General features: G+C 40.5%; 1 non-coding gene across 1 annotated transcript; it reads left to right on the top strand.

Moving 5' to 3' along the window:
• The first annotated feature begins 15473 nt into the window (after positions 1-15473).
• LOC131224435 (small nucleolar RNA R71) lies at positions 15474-15580 on the top strand. Its single transcript, XR_009160920.1, has one exon. It is a non-coding gene; the product is annotated as a small nucleolar RNA R71 (small nucleolar RNA).
• The last annotated feature ends 219 nt before the right edge of the window (positions 15581-15799 follow it).

Raw genomic sequence — 15799 nt, 5'->3', positions numbered from 1 at the left:
GTAGATAAAATACATAAATCATGGTGGGCCCCACAGGTTTTACTCAGCACACAACAATCCGCTTCCGAAGAGGAATGTGACACATTCATCAGTTGGGTCCCACTGCAAACATTTCGTTGCACAAAAATTAGACTGGCCTACCTATCAGGTGGACCACACCTGAATGAAAAAAACAAAAAAATCAATGTTTATCAAAGATATGCCGAATGGTATTGTATTCAATGTACAGATTTCTTGTTTATGAAAGTGGACCCGTTCAAGTTCTGAGTCAGGGCAAGTTTGCAGGGGGACCTACCTAATAAGTGGACTGGATCTTTTACACGGCACAGTGTCATCTGATAAAAGTGTTGGTCTACAACACGTTTCCTCGTGCGTGCCACATCCGGCTGTTCTGAAAGTCAGGTCCAATCAATCCACATGAGACAGCCCAAAAACTAAAACGGTCCATTTATGAGGGGATGTGAATTGCCTGTGCCTAGGTGTGGCAATGGGCTAGGCTAGGGCCCGGTTGAGGTAAGCTTTAGCTTGGTCCTAGAGCCCTACAACCTGGCCTTTGCCTGGCCATCTCAATGAGCTAAAGAGGCCTTGGTTGTGGCCCTCACCTTAAAGGGCTAGGGTCGGGTAGGGCAGGGTTTAAACCAAACATGAGCCATCGACTTAAATGGGCCAATGCACCCACAATTCATTGAAGGGCAGTTTGGACATACCCTCAAAATGCTCATTTGATACTGAAAGCATTGAATACACACATATATGCTTTAAATAAATAATAGAAAAAACAGCCTTTGTTGTGCATTTGGACTTCTGCAGTCGCCAAGTAGGTGCTAAAATTGAAATTTGGAGAGACGAACTATAAACCTATATTCTTCAAGTAAAACTACGAATGTGAGGGCAATCATGCAGGGAGAGATTGATATGATGAATCGACTCACACGTGTCAACAGCCACCCCCGTGTATTGAATAAGACGGTTGTTCATTTATTCCAGTAATGTGGTCCACCTAATGAGCAATTGGTGTCATTTTGTTCCAAGTAATCTTCATGGTAAGGTTTACATTTTGATTGACAGAGATATCTTATACAGAAAATGATGTGTTGAATGATTCATCAGAATTGAATTTTACCAGGACTGCCCATACTTGGATAGAACATCCGGACTTTGGAGTGACTTTGGTAATTAATCAACACTTCCATTATCAAGAACTCATGATTGACATGCCCCATTAGATTCATTTTATGTAATGCGAATTCTTCAACTTTTAAAACACGTGACGTCTACAAAAGAAAGTTCCCGAATTAACCAACCATTAAAAATAATAATAATAATAATAATAATAAAAGGAAGAAAAAAAGATGCAGTCTTACCATCCTCTTTGGATGATAGTTATTGTAACTAGTATTCCTGTGATCGGTTTAATGGGTATTTTCTTTTAAGGTTCATATTCCAAATTGGTCTTCTTTACGTGGAGCCAACGAGTACTGTCCAAACAAATCTATTGGTTCTCGTAATTGGACATTTAGTCTTCTTTAGTTGTTTTCCCTGTGTTTCCAATCCATGATTAGTGTTTCCATTCTGCTCTGCTGCCCTGCATCCATACTTCTTGGTAGCAATTGCAAGTAGGCCTGTTTCCAGCCATCTCTTCTTGCCAGCTGATAATGCCTGGTCATATGGAGCATCTAGGATTGTTTATGCTTTGTTTTAGTTGGTGGGCTCGAGGTTGGTGTAGTTGTAGTTGTTGTGTCTTGAGCTGGCCATCTATGATTCTGCTGTAAGAAGCTCCCTACAGATCCAATCTAGTTCCTCATGGCGAATCAAAGAGGCCCTGACTCATCTGTATGTGATGGTTAGTTTTTTCTGAGGTGGAATTTGATAGCGTTGCTGGTATTTGTATGGGTATATGAAGGGTAGGTGTACTGACTGTCGAGCTTATGGAGTGTCCCTACATCTACCATTCCATAAAGCTATCTGCTGATTTTTTTGCTACCTTTGATTTGTTACCCTATGAAGCCTTGATATCGGCATTCCACTCCCTCTCCATCAAAGCCAAGATTGGACAGGCTTAAAGCTGGTTTCTGCAATGGTGGTAGCTGCCGCATTTTTCACCCAGGCTCCTAGCTGGGATGCTTAGGATAATCATAAATACTTCTCCCAAATTCGTCGTGTGGGTAAGCTTGTGTCGGCTCTGTAGTGTTGTGGTTGCAAGTACTAGGGTTTTGTCTTGGAGTCTTGTGCAGCTGTGGTAGTGTTCAATGTAGAACTGTTTTCTGTTTTGGATTTTGTGCTCATAGTGGATATCTTTTCCTTTTCAAATGTATAGTTTTATTTGTTTAGGCTGAACTATTGGTGGCCCGCTTCTTTTTGTGGCGCCCGCCTGAGTGATTGTACAATTTTTTGCCCAATCAACAAAGCTTTGGGTGGTATGCTCCCAACTTTCTAGAAAAAAAAAGTATAATGGGTTAATTTTCTCTTTTCTGTTGGGAAGATTGTATGAGAAGATGAATCAGGAGTCATTCCAGAATATTATTGTATCATTCCTTCGTACAATATGTTTATCTTAGCCATTAGTGGAGTAATATATTTCTATAGACACCTGATGACTCGATTGAGGTTAATCAGACTACCAAGTACTAGATTTGAGCTTTTGGTTCAGCATTTACAGTATATAACATGCGCAGCAATTTATAAAACTAAGAGATATGTAGCATCTCCCACTGCTATTCCATCATCTGCTCTCTTTAAAGCTACTGTCTGCTGTTGAAGTGGTTCTCTGGGTGTGATGTTGGATGGAGTGGATCCATGATGGTAATGATGCGGCCAGTGGTGTTATATGGTTTGTGGGTTGGCTGGGTATAACCTAAATCAGTGTTGAATTGGATGTCTGATGCCCAGCTAATCCCCTCCAGCCCACCCTTCTGAGATCTCTTCAGTTGCTTTTGAAATGTGGCTCGGTTTTTCATCTTGCTTGTGGAGTGAACAACTCTTGATTGTCAGAAGATCTATAGTTATATAATCACTGAATGATATAAAGCATTTTTCAATTCAACGTCGAGGTACATTCGGCTAATTGTAGAGCCAACAATTACTCTCCAAACAAATCTCTTGGTGCTTGTATTTGGACATCTAGTCTCCTTTAGTTGTAGTGCAGGTTCTTGTAATTAATTAAAAGGAACAATTTCATATTTGTACAATAAGGAGAACAGTTTTTTTTTTTACCTCTCTTTTGGGAAGATTGTTTGAGAAAATGAATTGTGAGTCATTCAAGAATATTAATTAGATAGTATGGTTCTTTTGTATGATTTATCTATCAAGAATGTGGGTTTGAGTGTCGCTCTATGGTTCTTTTTGCACAATGTTCACAGGATCTGACTATGTTATCAAGTTTTCTCATGAAATTTTCATCTACCTGGTCAGCTGACCAATGTTTTTCCATCCAGGGCAGTTCAGTGCATGCCACCTGATGGATGTTCCAAATCGCATGCTGTCCGGCCCATGTGATACTCCTGATGCATTCAAAACCCTACGTCAAATGCAGGTTAATGGTAACAAAAGGCTTCCAAGTTCCACCCTCCCGACCCAATGTCCATGGAGTGGCCCACCTTTTCCACACGTGATGCATCGGGTAGGTAGGTAGGTAGGGAGGGAGGGAGGAAGGGAAGGAGCCAAAATACCATCTCCTCTTTTTTGTGTGAGAAGGGCTTCTTAAAAGGGCTGAAGCCAAAATCCACTTCCTCCTTCCCTTTGATATAGGGATGGGCATGATGAGGTCGATCACATCTTCCTCAAGGGGATAACTACTCCGAATTGGCAAAGGGTAATTTATCTCATTTTACAATAACAAGGGACAAACAGGATAACCAAAACTACCTACAACATTACTAGTACTCACCTGTAATTTTATTGATTGGGAAAATTTATACATCAATTTGGGTGGCGCCAATCCAAAAAAGAAAAAAAAAAAATGCTCCTCACCTATCATATAAGACCATTGATTACAACACCTGCACAAGAGGGCAACAACAGTTAGTGGCCTATTACAACCCAAGCCCATTATAAGGCCTATTACAACCCAAGCCCATTATAAACTGTGCTTGGATAGCCATCACTAAACAGCCTAGCCCACTGCAACCACAAACCACAGCTCATCGGCAGATGCAAATCACAGCAAACATGAAGCCCTGTCAACCATCAGCCAACCGCAGCAACTCGTGGATCAATTCAGCAGAGGGATGCGTAAATCTCACAGCCTCTCTATCCATAGCTCCCTACTATTAGACAAACCTGCAGCAGGCACCTCTTGATCAGCCCAATCTATCAACAAGGTCGAATCACCCCAAAAAGTAGCTACAACTGAAGCTTCAGAAAACATAACAAGCAACTAAATAGATGCTATTATGAGGAATCCCAAGGGGCACACAAGCTGCCTTCATGAAGAGAGAGTGAACGAAACACCAAATGAGTACAATTGAATTCTCATGTGAGTTAGGAAATCTAATGAGAACTAATTTAGTACATGTTGGTATGCAAGTGCATTCATCCTTTTTGTAGGGTATATATAGCTGTGCTGGTCATAGTCATTGTCATCACTGCCTTGTCGTAGCATGATATCCACATGCATGCAAATAAGCCATTTGTGTACGTCAATTCAAACGTTGAAATCAAGGCTTCTATCAACCTGATCATGTGTTGATTCGTCCATTCATTTTCATACCGACATATGTACAATTAGCTCACCACCTAGACATGGAGCATATCAATCTCTTTCAGTTGAAAGCTAATGTAGAGCGGGTCACGGACACTTTCATGTCCAAAATGGACCAGAGAATTGTCGATTGAAGGCGGAAGTGATCACGACCGTTAGAACCTTAAAACATGCATATCTCGCAAACCGGAATGAGTTATTCGACGTACCATATATGATTTTGGGTAGGAGAAGCTACTTTAGCCAACCAACCTGCTATGCTGGGTTTCCCACGCTGAATTTGCAAGATTCCATCAGATCGACGATCGAAAATCCATTTTATTTCCGTTTTTACTATTTATAGTAAGTTTTAGTTCCATCATAACTATTGACCCATTAAGTCTTAGGAGTAGTGCCAACATGAAAAGGGCTTAGAAAAATTAGGGGAATAATGTGGTTAGGCCAAATTGGACACTTACTATTTTTGGCCGAAAACCATGAAGTCTAGTGGAAATCATGAGTCTATACATAGTAAATTTACTATTTATAGTAAGTCACGATTTTAGAGAGTTTGAGTTGGAGTTTGATTTTGAAACTTCTTCCTATGTTCGGTATTACTATTTAAAGGGTTGTAAATTCGTTTTTATTATCAATCTAGCTATTTTCGAATTTATTAGAATTTATTTCTATTTTCTATTTCTCTTCGTGGATTCGAGGAATCTCTGTTAAAAGTCTAGAGAAGCTCTGTGGATTCGGAGTAGTTATACCGGAGGAAGACGGTGATTGACCTCATCACGTTCATTCCTGCGTCAAAAGCCACATCTTACAATGTATGAAAGCAGCTCCTGCCACACACACATTTGTCTTCTATATTTATACCTGTTTGGTGGAATGGAATAATCAATCAACCACAATGCCTACGCCAGTTAAGCTTCTTTCTGTAAATAGCCTTGAAACCTAAAAACAACAGCACCTGAAAACGAAAAGCAGTTTAAAGAGAGTAGTTTAAAGAGATTACACTTACAATTCTTAACTGCATTGGATGGAGGCTGCACTTTTTACATTTTTTTTATATGATGGATTGGGTGATTCTATATCTGAATTACATTTTCTAATGATGGATTCTGCACCTTAACTGTATTCTGATGTAGTAGATCTTCAAACAGCATCCAGCCCTAAAACAACACTCCCTCCAGACACAGAACTATCCAATACACAACATACATTCCCCGCCAATATTCCCATCTGCACATACACAACATATACACGATACACCTCTCAGCAACACAGCAAACACCACTCATCGGCCCCACTCATGCTGTGACACCCAAACATGCATTGTATGAATCTAATGATCTAATACAATCACCATCCTGCAGCTCAAAACGAATCATATCTCTGCTCCAGCGGCCAGAGCTTGAGAAGAATCATTTGCATCCACAAAAACCAGAGGCCAAGAGAGGAGCTGCTCTGCTGGAGGGGTCTGAAATCACGAAAATGAGAAGCAGCTCTGGCTGATGAACTGCTTGTACTGAGCCTGCATAGCGGCTGGGCCACTCCATGACAAGCAATAGATCAGCAGTCATCCACACACACCATTAGCAGCTGACACAAACATAGCCCAGATAGGTTCAGGCCTGGAAGAATAGAGAGACTATCCACCGATCTAGCCTAAAAAAACATACAGCTCCCCCATCCAAAGAGCATTCATACAGCTTAAACAGCAACATATCGGGTGCCACATGTACCAGCTACAGGGGTTACCCGATGATAAACCTTGGGACAAAGCCCTTCGGCATCTTGAAGGAGTATTATTCTTTCATTCAAATTAATCATCAACTACTCTCCTATGGTTCATATGCATTATTTAATGTAGCCATAGTTGCATAATTACCAAGTAAATGAATAAATCCAAAAAATAAAAATAAAGCTATTTGTTAGATAATTAATGAAAAATTAAGAAACTTATTATATTGGTCCGCATGAAGGACCTGTCAAATACTAAGATTATAGTATATCACGACCTTACATCTCAACCTCATCATCTGATGGCTCTTCATGCATCTCAACCTCATCATTTGATGGTTCTCCATGCATATCAGTAAATATTTTCTTATAACTGACTTACACTTTCTTTAATGCCAGAGAACTACGTCTGTCATGGCAAGTAGGGTCCTGGTCACGACAAACATAATTGTCCAGCATTAAAGAAAGTGTAAGTGGGTTATAAGAAAATATTGTTCATTCTGTTCATTTATATTTGATTGGTTCTTTTATTTCCGTTACATAAATTATTATATCCTAACTTCTTAAATTTTTATAAATGATTTACTTATAGAAAAAAAAAAAAAAACTTAAATGCATGAAGAACCATAAAACAATGAGGTTAGCATGCGTTGAGAACCATTAAATGATGAGGTCGATATGCATGAAAAATTATTAGATGATGAGGTAGATGTTCACTCCCCAAGTATAGGGTTGTGATGTAGTAATAAACTCGGTAAGACCGAGGTCGAATCCCAAGGGACTGAAACCTGTACGTTATTTGAAACTAGGTAGAATTAGAACTAGACTAAGATGAAATCTAAATTGATTATAATTTGAGGAATAATGGTGAAATATTAATGTAAAACTTAAGAAATTTAGAGGTAGGAAACTAGGGATTCAGAAGATCCACTCGTAGAGATCAGGGAGATCTTAAGCCTGCTTCAAGAATCATGGAAATTAAACTGAACTTCTTCTGGTATAATTTTAAAGAGATGAAAGGTATATGAATTAGAATGGATTCCATCACCAAACCATGTCCAAGAGACAAAGCAGACAATAGAATTAAACTAATTACCAACCAATTATCATGCTATGAAGGTTAGGAAGGGTACAGTCATCCGACCATGCCCAGGAGACGATGGTGAAAAATATGGCTTCCTGACGTCATAAACATAAAGGGAAAGGAACATGCTCAAAGCTATCGCAGACCCATTGTAATTTCGGTCACAACAGACCATTAAAAACTAAAAACATTCCCTTAATAATCAAACCACAATCAAGCTTAATTCACAATTTAATAGTTAAATCAAAAAAATAGAGTCTCCCATCTCACTACAAGCTTCACCTCTTAGCCCTAGTTAAGAGGTTTAGCCCAACATGATTGGGCTTGATCTCTCAAATAATAAATAAATAGAATAAAAAAGAATTAAAACTCTAAAGAACAAACTCTCCATCTCCGACGTTCTCTGACTTCAAGCGCACCCTGCAAAATTCCCTCCAAAACTCTCTTTTCTTCCCTTTTTATCACCTCCAGGGGGTGTTGGAGAGGGTCAATGTATGTAGAGCACCGCCCTGCCTTTTGCAGGCTATTTGTAACAGGGCCGGACTCTGAATCGCGCAACAACGAGGCTTCTTGCGTAAGAATGATTGGTGGGGCCCACTCTATCTATCATTTGAGAGATCCATGCCGTCCATCAGCTTCTCCTCGGAATTTTGACCGGACATGGTCTGTTTTGATCCTCCATTGATGCTGCCCAGGGAAGAATTCCTGCTGTAACGGTATTTGAATGGTCCTTTTATGATCGTTGTAGCGGACATGTATGCATGTATGGCTGAAAACGGTCAGAATGGTTTTGACAATATTGAGTCCCTCTACATGATGGATGGTTCGGATTGATCTTTTGAACTAAGAGGCCCAACAACGATCGACGACGCCCCTGCTTGCGAACAGAGTCGGTGTATGTCGACGCTGTGATGGCTGGTGTCCCACTAATTGACGTCAATGAGGAAATCCATCCCGTACATTGGAATATACTTAAAAAACCATTCTGTAAGGGATGTTTTTGAAGTGAAATCGGTGTGATCCACACGATATTCTACTCCGCCGTCCATCCTGCGTTTAATGGCTAGGATTTTTCCATAGATTACATGTTGTCAAAAGATCACCTAGTTGAGGTTAATACCCCTCCTCTGCACACAATGTACGGTCCAAATTGATGATTTGGATGAGGGGTGGGCCCCACTGCACGAAAACGGCAGACATGCGTAAGGACGCTGGTTCCTTTTTTGAATTGGAGAAGAGAGAGTCGGTCAGCATGCACCGACCGACTTTGAGAAATTCAGTGCTCGGCTGGTGCACTTGTGCACCGTACATACGTGATGTACATGAGGTCCTACAGAGATGTTTGTGAGAAATCCGCTCCATCCATCCATATTGTCAACCATCTAACGCGTTGAGACCAAAATTGAAGCATATCCAGATATTAGGTGGGCCCCAGATCAAATATTTATGGGCTGATCTGTCCATTGGGCCATTTCCACAAGGATCTAGGAACTGAAATTCTACGTGTCCATGTATAAAGTTTGGAGCCGATCAGATGGTGGGAACCCTGTGATCTTACATTATGGACGTCTTTCAGGCCTGTTTGAAGTGAGTGGCTAGAATTTCTCTGATCTCTGGTGTGTAGATCCTCGATCTTGGTCCCATGGAGTCCCGTCCAATGCCTTGGTGACGCCAGAGCGTCAAATCTATGCTTTTAGCATCCTTTCCAGTTCAAGCTTGTAGTTGCATCTTGCATCATAAACATGATTACAACAGGCCATTAAACAGTATTATGTTCATAAATCCAGGCAATAATTGAGGTCTGATATGCACTATTTGACCCTCAACACAACCCCCAACCGGCATTTTGCTAGTCCCGAGCAAAATATGCGAAAATTAAGTTGAGACTTATAGGAAAATTTTATAAAGTCGAGTGACTTTTGAAAGATAATTCAGATCCTAGAATTTTAAGATTCATGAATGTTGGGCATTACTCTCTCCTGTATTCAAGCGCACGGTAAATTTCATAATCAATTCTAAGCATTAATCCATCGATTAGAAAAATTCTAACAATGAGTACCATGAGTGTATAGTGAAATCTTGTCTTATCATCCTGGTTTATTTCTCTATTTCGTGATATCCTTGGCACTCCACAAGAGCATTCAGGTCAACAACAACGTAAACCAAAACCTACCTCATAGATCAACATCCCAACCCTTGCTTTTGATTTTTCGTCAAAAGTCATGCTAATGAAAGGAATCAAATCCTTACCTATAGGGAGCAAACCTATGGTGAAGATCAGTCGCCCAATATTTTCCGAATATCAACTGTGGGGAATTGAACCTTCACATATAGGGAGCAAACCTATGGGGAAGACCATTCGCCCGACCCTGGGTATTTTCTTTTTCTTCACTTCTTCTTTTTCTTTTTCTATTGATCGTGATAGGAAAATTGTCTGGGCTGGCTCCTTTCATGCTTAGTGATTACCAAGTTAGTCCTTCAATATTGAACTGAAACCTCAATGTGTAAGCGAGATGTGACATATAAAATTATGATTCAATCAATGTTTAAAACTTCTAATCATGGATTGATAAGTCGCTCTCAACTGTGAAATTTATTAGACAACTAAATCCAAGAGACATAAATCACCAACATCATGTATCTTGTAAGTCTAAATTCAAGATGGCCATCAAAATCACTTCGCATTCACAAGAAGTTCCAGAAAAATTTTAAAATTTTCACAATTTTTGCAATTTTTGCTCAAGACCGATAAAATACTAATTAGGAGACTTAATCTCCCACCCCCAACCTAAAATCTACATTGTCCTCATTGTAAACGATATGAGCATGCAATGCACATGGGACAACGAAAATAAAAGAGGAGTGATGGAAAGATAGTACCTGAACGGAGGATCAAGAGGCTTTCTCAAAAATATCAACGTAAAAGCGAGTTAGCACAAGAGAGAAATCAACAAAAACAAAATAACAAAAATAAAATCATAAGAAAAAGATCCTACCTACACCACTTTCGCAGGTACTCGCGATTGCATTTAGCGTATGCAACAAGCCTTTAAACCCTTAGGTTGCCCCTAGTAGACGAGTTGTAGTCTCGTGAGGGTTTGCAGCAATATTACCCACAAACATTTGAACTAACTAAAATAAAATAAAAAGCTGGGTTGCCTCCCAGGAGCTCTAAGTTTACCATCTTTAGCCAGACAAATAAAGCAAACTACCCTAGTCTTATGAAAGCGATAAACCTACCTATACCTCCATCAGACTAGGAGATCAATCCTGGTAAACAAGAGCAGTCAGAGGCATGGACATGTCCTCTGAATCAAATTTCTCGACAAATGGTTTTAATCGATGTCCATTTACTTTAAACTCTTTGCCATTGTCGATATCTCTTATCTCAACGGTCCCATGCGGATAAGCAGTAACAACAATGTAAGGGCCGGTCCAACGAGATCGAAGCTTACCCAGAAAGAGATGAAGTCGAGAGTTATACAAAAGGACTTTCTGACCTGGCGTGAATGATTTCCGTAGAATATGTTGATCATGAAATGCCTTCATCCTGTCCTTGTAAATTCTCGAGTTCTCATACGCATCGTTCCGGATTTCTTCAAGTTCATTTAATTGAAGTTTACGTAGCGAGCCAGCATTGTCCAGATTGAAATTCAAATTTTTGATTGCCCAGTACACTTTATGTTCCAACTCCACAAGCAAGTGACAAGCTTTCCCATAGACAAGTCTAAAGGGAGACGTTCCAATAAGGGTTTTAAAAGCAGTACGGTATGCCCATAAGACATCGGTCAATTGGATTGACCAATCCTTACGATCAGAGTTAACCATTTTCTCTAGGATATATTTGATCTCCCTATTGGAAATCTCAGCTTGTCCACTTGTCTGTGGATGGTATGGGGTGCTCACCTTGTGAGAGATACCGTATTTCTTCATTAAGCTCTCGAATGGTCTATTACAAAAGTGTGAGCCCCCATCACTAATGATGGCTCGAGGTGTCCCGAACTGCGAAAGGATGTTCTCTTTTAAGAATTTAAGGACCGTGCGTTGGTCATTATTTCGGCACGGAATTGCTTCGACCCATTTAGTGACATAATCTACGGCGAGCAAAATATACAAATTTCTAAATGATTGAGGGAATGGTCCCATGAAATCGATGCCCCAGCAGTCAAATGCTTCTATGATAAGGATGGGATTCAAAGGCATCATATTTCGACAGGACAATGCTCCCAATTTTTGACAACGCTCATAAGCCTTGCAAAACTCATGGGTGTCCCTGAACATAGTGGGCCAATAAAAGTCACACTGTAAAATCTTGGCCGTGGTCTTTTTAGCAGAAAAGTGACCACCACAGGCCTGTGAATGACAGAAGGAGATGACACTCTGATACTCGTCATCTGGCACACATCTCCTTAGAATTTGGTCTAAGCAATATTTGAATAAATATGGATCGTCCCAGAAACAGTTACGCACCTTGGTAAAGAATTTCTTCTTATCTTGTACAGTCCAATGCGTCGGTATAGAACCTGTGGCAAGATAATTGGCAATATCAGCGAACCAAGGCGAATGGGAGACTCTGAACAGTTGTTCATCAGGGAACATGTCATTGATATGGGTCGCCTTAGGGGAATCAGAGGTATTAAGGTGAGACAGATGTCGGCCACTACGTTCTCTACTCCTTTTTTATCTTTAATTTCCAAATCAAATTTTTGGAGTAGAAGGATGCATCGTATCAAACGGGGCTTAGAATCATTCTTAGAAAGAAGATACTTAAGTGCCGCATGATCTGTGTAGATAATGATCTTGGATCCGATCAGGTAGGACCTAAATTTATCCAAAGCGAACACTACGGCTAGGAGTTCCTTTTCCGTAGTCGAGTAGTTCACTTGGGCAGAATTTAAAGTTCTACTTGCGTAATGAATGATGAAGGGCCTCTTATCTTTTCTCTGGCCTAGAACCGCTCCAAGAGCATAATCAGAAGCGTCGCACATAAGCTCAAAAGGAAGGCTCCAATCGGGTGGCTGCATGATAGGTGCAGTGGTTAACATGCCCTTAAGCTTGGTGAAAGCTTCCTGGCATTGCTCAGTCCACTCGTATGGTGCATCCTTTTGCAGAAGATTACATAAGGGACGAGAGAGGAGACTAAAGTCCTTTATAAATCGTCTGTAAAACCCGACGTGTCCTAAGAAGGATCGCATATCTCTGATGTTCTTGGGTGAAGGTAGGTTAGAGATAAGATCGATTTTTTCTTATCTACCTCGATTCCCTTGGACGAGATGATATGCCCAAGGACAATTCCCTTCTGAACCATGAAATGATACTTCTCCCAATTAAGTACCAAATTCTTTTCTTCACATCTTCTCAGCACACATTTAAGCCTCTCTAAGCATTTACTGAAAGATGAACTGAAAACAGAGAAATCGTCCATGAAAACCTCTAGATATTTCCCCACCATGTCAGAAAAGATACTCATCATACATCGTTGAAAGGTGGCAGGGGCATTACATAATCCGAATGGCATCCTTCTATAGGCAAAGGTGTCGTAGGGACATGTAAATATAGTCTTTTCCTAGTCCTCAGGGGCAATTTCAATCTGATTGTTGCCCGAATACCCGTCAAGGAAACAGTAATAGGAATGACCAGCTAGCCTTTCCAAGATTTGATTAATGAAGGGCAAAGGAAAGTGGTCCTTCCTTGTGACGGTATTCAGCTTCCTGTAGTCAATGCACATTCTTCAACCAGTAGTAACTCTAGTTGGCACGAGTTCATTATTGGCATTGGCTACGATGGTGATCCCGGACTTCTTAGGAACCACCTGAGTTGGACTCACCCATTGACTATCGGATATGGGGTATATGATACCCACATCTAATAGTTTAAGAACCTCGGCCTTAACCACTTCCCTCATGTTTGGATTTAGTCTACGTTGTGATTGCCGAGCGGTCTTAGCATTATCTTCAAGATAAATGCGGTGAGTATAAATCGAGGGGTCGATTCCCTTGAGGTCCGCTATCATCCATCCAAGGGCTCCCTTATGCTCAATGAGAGTAAATATGAGCATACTCTCCTGTTCTTTCTTCAGGTGGGCAGAGATCACCACCGGGTATGTCTCATCTTGACCTAAATAGACATATTTCAAATCAGAGGGCAAAGGCTTTAGGTCAAGCTTCGGTGGCTTGAGGTTAGACGGTAGAGGCACTATATCAGTTTGGGGTAACTCTTCAAATTGTGGCCTCCACCGGTTAACTTCAAGTACCGGTGCAGTATCAAGCAAGGCACATGTCTCCCTAATCATGTCATCATCAAAATCATGGGAGTGGGCCAGGCACATCTCTAGAGGGTCAGAGGATAAGGTCAGAGGTGTCGTATCTTCCACCAAAGAGTCAATCATGTTAATGTCGTGGAAATCGTCATTATCCTCCAAGTTTTTGCCGTTATTAAAAAAGATGTTTGACTCCAATGTCATATTCCCAAAGAACATAGTCATGACACCATTCCTGCAATTGATAATTGTATTTGAAGTGGCAAGGAATGGGCAACCAAGAATGACAGGAATCTGAGTATTCATGTTATTAATGGGTTCAGTGTCCAGGATCATAAAATCTACAGGGTAGTAAAATCTATCAACTTGGACCAACACATCCTCAATTATCCCTCTTGGTACACGAACAGAGCGATCAGCAAGTTGTAATGTGGTTAGGGTGGGTTTTAATTCACCCAAACCTAACTGTTTGTACACCGAGTAGGGAATCAGATTGACGCTTGCTCCTAAGTCAAGAAGTGCATGATCAATTCGGTGGTCCCCGATTACACATGATATGGTTGGGCTACCGGGATCTTTGAATTTCTGTGGCACGTCTTGCTTTAGGATGGCACTCACTTTCTCGGTCAAGAAGATCTTCTTTTGAATACTCTGTCGTCGTTTGGTCATGCATAAGTCTTTAAGGAATTTGGCAAATGAAGGTATCTGTTTTACGACATCAAGTAGAGGAATGTTGACTTTCACTTGTTTTAACACCTCTAGGATATCCTGAGAGTTAGAGAGGTTTTGGTGCGACCAACCATTGGGGAAATGGAGCAATTGGCTTTTCTAGAAGTTCCGGTTCTAATTTTTGTGGAGCCTCACTAGATCCATCATTGTTGTCCTCTTCTGGTTCTTGAGGCTTTTCGGGCCTAACCGGAAAGGTTTTATCAATGATCTTCCCACTCCTAAGAGTGGTGATGGATTTAGCGTGCTCCATTTGATTTGAAGAGCTGGAATTACTTATCTCGTATTGCGGTTTAGGATTGGGGAGCGGTTGTGCAGGAAGCGTCCCCTTTTCTATAACCGTCATACGTGAATCCATCTTTTGCATAAAATCTCGAATTGCCTGGGTCAGCTCTTGCATGGAATTTTGAACCCGTTCTTCTTGAGGTTTCCCCTGAATTGGATTTTGATTAAAGAAACTTTGAGGGGTAGCAGTTTGTCCATTTCTCCAACTAAAGTTTGAATGATTTTTCCAACCAGGATTGTACGTATTAGAGGTTGGTCCATTAAAAGGTCTTTGATAATTATTTATGGCATTGGATTGTTCATTCAACACTTCTCGAAAGGCGGGTATTGTAGGACAATTTTCAGTTATATGAATGTTGCAATCACAAATGCCGCAAACACTTTCATTGACCTTATCCTTCTTTCCTTCCATAGCCTCAACTTTCCTTATGAGCGTAGTTACTTTACATTTGAGATCATCCTCTTCTTTCAAGAGATATAATCCACCTTTCTCCTTTAATTGAGTCGGCCTAGATGTGGTGTTCGATTTCGGGTAATAGTCCCATGATTGTGTTTTTTCAGCGAGACTATCGAGGTAATCCCATACCTCATCGACATTTTTATTAATGAATTCTCCATTACACATTGTTTCGACCATTTAGCGCATGGAAGATGTTAGTCCATCGTAGAAAAAATTTGTAATGCGCCACGTTTCAAAGCCGTGTTGTGGGCATGAACTGACCAAATCCTTGAACCTTTCCCAACATTGCTAAAATGTTTCATCCTCCTTTTGGGTGAAGTTCATGATTGCTTTTCTAAGGGTAATCGTTTTATGATGTGGAAAAAATTTCTTTATAAATTCCCTTTGCATATCATTCCATGTGCCAATGGATCTAGGACGCAGTGAATGTAACCACGTCTTAGCCTTCTCTTTTAAGGAAAAAGGAAAGAGTCTCAGCCTAACTGTGTCCTCAGACACATTTTGAAAATATAAAGTTGCTATGATCTCATCAAACTCTTTCAAATGTAAATATGGTTCTTC

This window comes from Magnolia sinica, chromosome 13, assembly GCF_029962835.1.
Source record: "Magnolia sinica isolate HGM2019 chromosome 13, MsV1, whole genome shotgun sequence".
Classification (NCBI taxonomy): domain Eukaryota; kingdom Viridiplantae; phylum Streptophyta; class Magnoliopsida; order Magnoliales; family Magnoliaceae; genus Magnolia; species Magnolia sinica.
Note: the sequence above shows the minus strand (reverse complement) of the source record. Positions and strands in the feature narration are given on the sequence as shown.